Raw genomic sequence first — 9349 nt, 5'->3', positions numbered from 1 at the left:
AAATATAGTTTAATATACACATACATTTAGTCATTTCTCAAGTAAAATATCTCAAATAGTTTTTATTTGACCTTTTGCCATCGGCAACGTTGTACCGGAAATAGGACGCTCAAATAGAAAAATAGATATTTCTTGGTAAACAGGATGACCTTCATGATGTTACTAAACTCCCTATATATATATCATTTATTCCATTACACCACCATTCTCAATTTGACCCTGAGGAAGAACGGTCAAATTTTCAAAAGTTGTAGGGTTTTTATTTATTCTTCTGGTCAGCCACATCTGGTTTCATCTTTGACTGGTTAATTTTAGACTTGCCAGCTATATTCCCTACATGGTCTTTAATTCAGTCTTTCAGTACTCTCAGTTTAAGGAACAGTGGCGTGTTAATTAAACAAGTGATCATGAACTGTTCATATATTTGTGGATCTGCCAGTCCTACTAAAATATTTTCACACTTGACCATATCAGTCCACATTCTGAGTTATCGCCATAGATGTGCCACAAACTGAAATACAGATTTTCCTGTGTCAGGTTTGACTTATCTGAACTTCAGAAGAACACCTTCCTTGGTACGTTCATAACATTTAGCAAAGCCACTTTTAACAGTCCATGACATCGTCTGACATCATGCCTGTATATACTTGTAGGGCTTTTCCGATGAGAAAGGAGCTAAAGCAGAATCCCCAGTCTGTTTTATCTCAATCTTGATTGGGACACATCTTTTATACCTCACAAGAAAACCACTGATGTCGTCTTTTTGTTCAATAAATGTGAATACCTTTGGTCTTCTTTTTTTTTCTTCTATTGGATGAGGTAGGTGATCTCAATTTGTGCTCTTATTCATTCTCTTTTTTAGCCTCTCCTTTCCCCTTTTTTTATTTTAGTCTTTCTTCCTCTCTTCTCTGACTACATTCTTCTCTTTCTAGATCTTGTTGTTGTTTAACAAACTCTCATAGATTGTCATATTTAAGCCGAAATCACTTATCTATCTCTATCTACTTTTCAAAGTAAATTAACATAGTTATATGGTGTGATTGTAATCTCTACATTTTTGATACCACTACAGCAATGCATATATAGGCTTATTTCCGTTGTCTTTCACCTCTTCTACCACTGTTTATCACTGTATAATTCTGGCTTCCTTGCCAGTGTCAGTTTTTACGAGTATATATATATATAGATGGACAAGATTCTTTACAGTAGGCATATGTGACTTGTTGGCAATAAATTTCAGCGATAAACAAGCATCACATAGTCCAATTATTTTAAATTAATATATTTTTACAAGTCAAATGTATATACAGATGTTCATTACACAGTTGTATTCAGAGCTTTAAATAATCTTCTCTTTTCATCAAAGCCCACACATACTGGTTCAGTTACGTTAAAACACAACTGAATTATTCTCCTCTGCTTTGTTGTTACATTACATTTGATGATAATTTCACTTATGATTCAACATTGGTTGTCACAGTTGTAGTTAAAGGTTACACACTTGTCGTTTTTCGTTAAATGACCATGAATGTTCAACCACTTTAAAAACACATTTAACAAGACAAATTATTTCTTTCTACTCTGTTGTTCCAATACAATATGTGATAATTTTACATTAAAAAAGGCAATATTGTATGCTCTTTATGACTACACCTCCAACACACAGTCTAAATCTTTTTAACTATATCTCTTACTAATGATACTCGAGATAAACTTAGAATATTCTAGTAATATGATGCAATAACAAAACAACTGCCACTTTATAACAATGAACTACATAAAATATGGTTCATGCATTTATGTGAACAAACCAGCAATAAACTATTGATCTAAAAGTAACTAAATTTAACACTCATGCCATACTTAAATTAGAACAGTCATGTATATCTAACAAAGCTCTGGCCAACTTTCTGAAGTAGTCAATGGCTACAAATATATGTCAATAACCTCACTCAGTATCCCATGACGACCAGATAGAAGACTCATATTACTTGTAAATTTGTAAAACTTTTATATATAAATAATTATTTGTAATAACCGTTATTATAAATTATACTATTCTTTGTATATTAAAACCAGCATGGCCCGATAGTCAAGGCCCTCGACTTGTAATCTGAGGGTCAGGAGTTCGAATCCTTGTCACATCAAACATGATCGCCCATTCACTCGTGGAGGCGTTATGATTTAACAGTCAATCCCACTATTCGTATGTAAAAAGAGTAGCCCAAGAGTTGCCGGTTGGTGGTGATGACTAGCTGCCTTCCCTCTAGTCTTACACTGCTAAATTAGGGACGATTAGAGCAGATAGCCCTTGCGTAGCTTTACGCGAAATTCAAACCAATTGTATATTAAAATACATTTGTATAAAAAAAGAAAATTGTGTGTATCAATCTTGTTGGCAAATATCACAGATTTGATGCATCTCGACATTTAATTAACTTTTAAATTAAATTTAACAGTTCAAGTTATTGAAAATCGTAATACGTAACATAATAAATTGGAGGCTCGTTCGAGATAAATTATAACACGTAACGTAATAAACTGGGGGTTCGTCCAGAATAAATCGTTATAGTAATTATATTTTTTTAGCTCGACTCACACTCAGTTAGTTTCATCTTTTTCACCTGTATTGGTTAGCATGTGCAATCATCAAAACAAAATCACGTTTTTAACTTTCGTGTCTTTTTTTTTAAAGGGGGGAGAGGAGGAGAAATTGTGGAATAATAAAAACCATCATTTACTTAAGTAGTAAAATCGTTACATACAAAGCTGGTATCTTCGTGATAAAAATTCTCGGTAAATTTCTTCACCAACAGTAACAGTTGACGGATGAAAATGTGGTAATCCTTGACCAATATATAACTTATAAGTACCTAACTTTGGATAACAGTCGCAATTCGTCATTGCAGTATTTAAGTTGAAGTCAGTCAAGGTTTAAACTGTGAACTTCAAGTTGAAGTAGAAGAGCACTGTGCGATTTTAGAAGTAGAGCAACTGGAGAAGGTAAATCTATAAACGGGGGTGTATGCTAAAGTAACAAGGCACAGTTTTTTTTCGTATTTCAGTTTTCAGCGGTTAATTTACCCACCCTATATGGAAAACAAACTTTATACTCAAGTCGCTACTACCGGATGTGCTGGCTCATTTAAATGGAAAAAACCTTACCAACTATCTGAAGAAACCAAACACAAACTAAAATTAATTGGGAAAGAAACTGAGCGTGATACAACTTCAAGTCTTAAATGTTTGTTATGGTGCGATAAACCATTACCACTACCAGCTAAAAGAACGAGACAAAATTCTGTTGATGATGCTAAAGGCAAAAGATTAATAGTAGAGGATAGAAACTTCGTTACATTATTGCCATTAGAAGAAAAGGTAGTTACACTAAAATCAGAAGATACTGTGAAACATGATTATTTCAAAGAAGATAATTGCATTTGTAATACAGACAGTTTAATTGGGAACGAGAAGAAAAACAACACTGAAAATGCTAATATCTGTAAAGAAAAAACAAAGTTTAATGTTGTTAATGAAAGAACAGAAATTGGAAAAGTTTGGCCATTTGAGCTAGAAGCTGAACTAGTTAAAGCAAATGATATTTTAGTTTCATGCAGTGATGGAAAAGAATTTCAAGTCCTTACTGAAGGGCCATCAGTAATGGAACTTAGTTGTATTGGCCAGTACCCACAAGAGGTTGTAAATGAAATATGTGATAAACTAAAGATCTCCTCTCTTAATGAGACTGGTATAACTTATTTTACACAGCTTGTTATTGCTGTTTTTTCTAAAATCAACTTCAGTGCCAGCACATTATTTTGTCAACATCTCTTTTATAAGAAGGTAGTTTCATTAGATAAAAATATTTCTAGAAGTTTAATGAGTAATATTCTTATGCTTGCTCAAAAGTGTCCAATGGCAGTTGTTGCAGCTGTGGTATTACCTTGTGTTAGTAATAATATCTTGGGAACTTACCAGTTTGAAGTCTTGCAGCGTATTTTAATGGATGGAATTCCTGATAATTTTATAGATTCCACATTGTCTCAGTTATTACAAGACTTGACAAATTTTTCTGAGCAATGTATACATTTGGTGCAAGTGTTAGTATGTAGAAAGCCTGCTCTTAGCAGTGAAACAAAAAAGAAATTAGCTTGCTCTCTGATGATGTGGGGAGAATATCATAGTTCAAGCATTAAGTTTACAAAATTTTTGCTAGATATCCTGACTTTATTTAAAAATCAACCAGATCCAAATATTTTGCCCTTATTAAGTAAAGTTGTTCAAAAGAATAAAACATTTATGAAGAAAAGAGTTGAAAATGCACTTGAGAAATTATAATAAATTATCTCAATTTGAATGTTATATTTTGACATTTGTTCTTTTACATTTCAGGTATAGCTACTCAGAATTACAGTTTTATTGTGAAGTAGTAGCAGTTCAGAAGCCAAATTGTATTTCTATGGTATTATCATCTACATACTAAAATTAACGAGTCGTTTAATATCTACAATGTTAGCATTTGTTTGTTTTTTTATTTCATTTCAAAGGTACTTGTCATGTATCTGCTTTTGTTGTGGTTTTTCTTATCACGTGTACTTTCTTTCCACATCATTAAGAGACAATTCATTTTTCTATAGCTAAATGTTGAATTATATCATACTCTTATCTTAACACTTCATTTGTAAATTGTTTTAATTATTGCATTAGATGTGATAAAATAAGAATTATACTAAAAATTAGTAAAATGTTTCAGTTATTGTTTTAAGTGTGAAAATATCAATGTCTATAAAGTTGGATTGTGTATTGTTATATATAATTTGATTCCTGAATAAATTAGAATCAAGATATCTAGCAGTTACCTTTAAGAAACTTAGTGCTTCTAATTTAATAATCATATGCATGAAACTATACGAGTTCAAAACATTAAGACTTTTAATATAGCTATAAATATTAATTAATTAGGTATTGCAGTCTATGATAGTTATCCTTGGATAACCTTATGTGTGATATATAAACTAAAAAGTGCATTAAAAAATCTAAATATATGTGTCAAGTAAAATCCTGAAAAATATTAACAAATTAGTTAGTTAAGATATTCTTTTAGTGCATTCATATTAGGTTTTATTATGACATATTTTACTAAATGATTTTTAAAGCCTGTTTTATTAGAGTCCAGGATTCTTCCTCTTTTAAAAACTTGGCCATCTTATATTTTTCAACAAAAATCATATCGTCAGATCCATTAGTGATCCAGTCCCATTTCTAGTATCCTGTTCCTTTAACATACTGACAAAAGTCCAATCCATACTGCTAGTTTTAAAATCTTCATCCAGCTATTTCTTATAGAACATATTTTATTTATAACCATCTTTCAAGTTTCTTTGTCTACATAGTTCTATAAATCTTCCATCTTATCTGTTAGTTTAAAGAACTTAAATTTTAGTTTTTATCCCTGATTTTTCACTTTGTGTTAAGAGGTCCAATTAAATTTGATTTTCCCACTTACTTTTTTTTATCTTTAAAGAAGCTTGCTGTTGTAAGGAGGCATTATGCTAACACAGTACTACATTAACAAAAATATTTTATAAGTTCACTGATATTTATTGTGAAAGAAGACAAACTAAGGTTTTGTTGGAACAAGTCTATTTTTTAGGTAAAAGTGACTTGGGTATTTTTAATTTCTCAGATTTGCCCCACCTTACCATTTTAACACATTGTACTAATTCACTAATGATGAATCTTTAAGTGCATTAAGGGTAAACAAAATGTTAGGATTGGGATAGGACCCTTGAGGGATTATAAAGGAAGGCTTATGTCTGATGATTATGAAAAGGCTGGGTTATTAAATTTCGCTTTTTCTTTAGTTTTACCAATGAAAATTTAAGCAGTATTACTCATCTTGAACAGCTGAAAGATGGCAATAAGGTTGAACAATATGATTGTATTATTTTTGAGTTTGTTAAGAAAAAATTTTGAAGTTTAGAATGTGATGAGGCTTCTGGACTATATACATTTCCTAACGAGTTTTAAGGAAGGTCAAGGACTGGATGTATGAGCCACTTGCCATAATTTTTTTTGTAAGTCCTTGAATAGTGGGAAGGTACCAAGGGAATGTCACTTTTCTTTTCTAGGGAGGTAACAAAAATTGTCCTGGTAATGGGCCAATTAATCTTACTTTCACTGTGGGAAAAGCTTTGGAAAGTCCAATGAAAGATGCTTTTCAAAGTCATTTAATGAAGGTAGGAATTTTATTGGATAGTCAATGTGGTTTCACTAAGGAAAATTCTTGCCTTACAAATCTTTTGGAATTCTTTGAAAATATTATTGTATATGTAGATAAGGGTAAGTGTGTATATTTGGTTTATCTGGATTTTCAGAAAGCTTTGACAATGTGCCACATAAAAGACTTCTAAAAACAATTATCTCTCTAGGTAGGGGGGGTACAAGTTAGCTAATTGGATAGAAGAGTAGCTGGATGGAATAAAGCACACTTGTTATAAATTGAGGTCAGTCAAATTGGATTAATGTTACATGGAGGGTACCTCAGGGGTCAGTTGTAGGATCTTTGATGTTTTTGATTTACATCAATAAACTATGTAAAGGAATAGTCAATAGATTACTCAAATTTGCTGGTCTGATTAAGGTCTGTCTTGGGTGTTGCTAACTGTGAAGAGGACACTGCTGCTATACAAAAGGGTTTAAATCACTTTAAATCTGCATTAACATACTTTCAATTATAAGTATAATACGGATGAGAATAACCTTAACATTAAAGAAAGGAATCTTTGTGTAGTGGTTGATCAGTCTCTTGAGCCATCTAACTAGTGTGCTATTGCTTGTAGTATGGCAAATATGATTTTAGGTTATATCTGAAGAAAGATTGAGTACAAGTCAAAAGAGGTTATAAATAATGGTACAGTGACTACTGTCTGTCTTTGTTATCATTTGGTTTAGTAATTTCATATAATGCACAGTTATTTCTGGTTAAGTTAAAGAATGTGAAGCTACCTTTATTTCAATTCAAGTCTCTGCCTGAAGTCTCTTCCCAATATGCATTCTTCTCTAATGTCAGTAGCCCACACATAATGAGATATAGGAAAGTTTTCTAGTGTTAAGTTTTTCTCTTTCTGAAAATTTATGTTCAATTGCAATTTACATTATTCTTTCTCCTTTCTTTGAAAGTATTATCTCCCCTTTCAGTACTAAAGTGTGTTGATCTGTTGCAGCTTTAGTCATTATTCATCATCATGTTTCAAGGCTTCTTGTCAATAAACACTTACACTCATCAATTAGTTCTGTAAGTGATGAAGTTCTTATCTAAATTTTGGCAGGTAGAGTATTCCCAGCTATACAAGTAATTCCTGTTTACTTTTGTCTAGTTAACCCTTTGTTATTCCTTTAACCTGATTGGTCTTGTATTATCATGAACTTGGTGTATCAGTACTCTAAATTCGACACAGTCTCAGGTTCCCTGCATCTATTGCATTTCTCTCTTTCTTGTATCTTTTGAGAAAGAGTTCTTATTTCCTAAAAGTTTTTGTCTGCATTTCTTTGCAATACATACTTTGAAGTTAAACTTGAAACACTTATAGTATTGTGATTTATTTCATCCATGCTGTGAAACTGCATATCTAATTAATCCTTTGATATCTTCTAAACTGCATCAGTGAAATTTGAGTTTCAACTCTAACCAAGCTAACAATGCTTTAATTTCCAGAAGTCTTCTTTAGCTGCTTCTGTGCAACTTTAATGGATTCTAGTTCCATCACCAACTTCAGGGCTTTCTATAAAGGTGTACACCTACTTTAAGTATAATTCTCATATTCTTTTCTCTTATGGCATCTATAGATTGGTGATATTCCAACAAATTCGTTATTTCACAAGAAGCATCTAGGTAAAATAACTGGGCACATCTTTCCTCATTTTTCACAGGTGTGTTTGAGGTCTCTTTTACTCCTGTATTCCATTCTGTGACCTTCATTTAGATACTTCCTACTGGTGTGTCACTACAAAATTGACTGGTAAGACAATTACTAATGTTAGATAGTTATTATGGTTTTTGGCTGGAAGGTTACTTAATGTTATCAGGAAAATGAATTGCTTATTGTTCACTATTTCACCTCTTCACTTTTGAAATGTTATGAACTGATCCTGAAGTGAATGTTATGAAACCTTTTTATCACAACCCATTAGTTTACCAATCAGTTAATGTTGAACTGGCCACTTAAATTTTGAAACTTGATTTGGGAGTATTGTAGTTGGAATAGTCTAGAACAATTCTGCAGTAATTGTAATGGATAAAGATAACTCAAGTTCTAGTGTTCTGTATTTATAGTAGAAAGTGTTTAAGTTAGAATTCTTGAGTAGATGCAGAAGATATTGTGACTGGTTTAATCTTTACAATCTTCAATTCATTTTGAAGAGGGTTTTCAGCCAGTAATGTTCATTTCTACCTTAATGATCTCAGTTTGTACTTCAGTTCTGTCAGTGCAGCCTTTCTGTACTTTGTTAATGTCTTTCTTTTTTTACTGATATCTATTTTGGATTTAAGTGGTGTTTTTGTACTCTCTCAATCTTATTTTTGTAATCCTTTTGAACATCTACAAATGTTTCATCAATGTTGTCTCCAAACACATTTTTATTTGTAATTCTTCTTCAAATATTATGTAAATATTTCTTTTTACTTTTGTCTTACCTCAATTTTTGTATATTTATTCTTGATAATTTCTTGGTTCCAGTTTTTAATAATTAAACCTTTCCTCATAATGCTTTGATCTTGTTACTGTCTTCTTGTTGGAATTAAGCCAACTTTGTTTTCTCTAAAATAATCTAATTTCAGATATACATGTTGTAATTTTGTTTTTTTCATGTGGCAAATTCCTTTAAATTATTTGGAAATAATTCATGGTCCAGACTTGTAACAATAATAAATGAGTTTAATTCTTTGTTAACATTTCTACAAGTTGGCTTTACTTGTACGTTGTTGTAAACAGCATGTCTAAGTTTACAAATAGTGTTTAAATGAGAAATAACTCATTAGCAGTAATATGACTAAGGTAACAGTAAATTTACTTTCATGGCTAATTGATCAACTAACTGAATATGTATGAAAACTGAATCACTTAAACCTAGTGCTTCACTAACGGTCTGGTACTCTACCAACTGGAAAAACAACCGACTCAGTGCTTCACTGACGGTTTGGTGCTCTACCAAATTGAAAAACGACTGATTCAGTGCTTCACTGATGGTCTGGTACTCTACCAAATGGAAAAACGACTGACTGAGTGCTTGTCTGGTGGTCTGGTACTCTACCAAATGGAAAAATGAGTGATTCAGTACTTCACTAATT

At 31.9% G+C, this 9349-nt stretch overlaps 1 long non-coding RNA gene across 2 annotated transcripts; it reads left to right on the top strand.

The window, feature by feature from the left end:
- Window positions 1–224: 224 nt before the first annotated feature.
- On the top strand, window positions 225–8766 carry LOC143248928 (uncharacterized). 2 transcript variants are annotated; one of them, XR_013027290.1, is made up of 2 exons: window positions 225–819; window positions 4393–8766. It is a non-coding gene; the product is annotated as an uncharacterized LOC143248928 (long non-coding RNA). The 2 variants fall into 2 exon arrangements; XR_013027289.1 differs by lacking the exon at window positions 225–819 and adding an exon at window positions 2464–3003.
- Window positions 8767–9349: the final 583 nt, after the last annotated feature.

Source organism: Tachypleus tridentatus, chromosome 4 (assembly GCF_004210375.1).
Source record: "Tachypleus tridentatus isolate NWPU-2018 chromosome 4, ASM421037v1, whole genome shotgun sequence".
Taxonomy (NCBI): domain Eukaryota; kingdom Metazoa; phylum Arthropoda; class Merostomata; order Xiphosura; family Limulidae; genus Tachypleus; species Tachypleus tridentatus.
The sequence above is the reverse complement of the archived record's forward strand: the minus strand, read 5'-3'. Positions and strand labels throughout refer to the sequence as shown.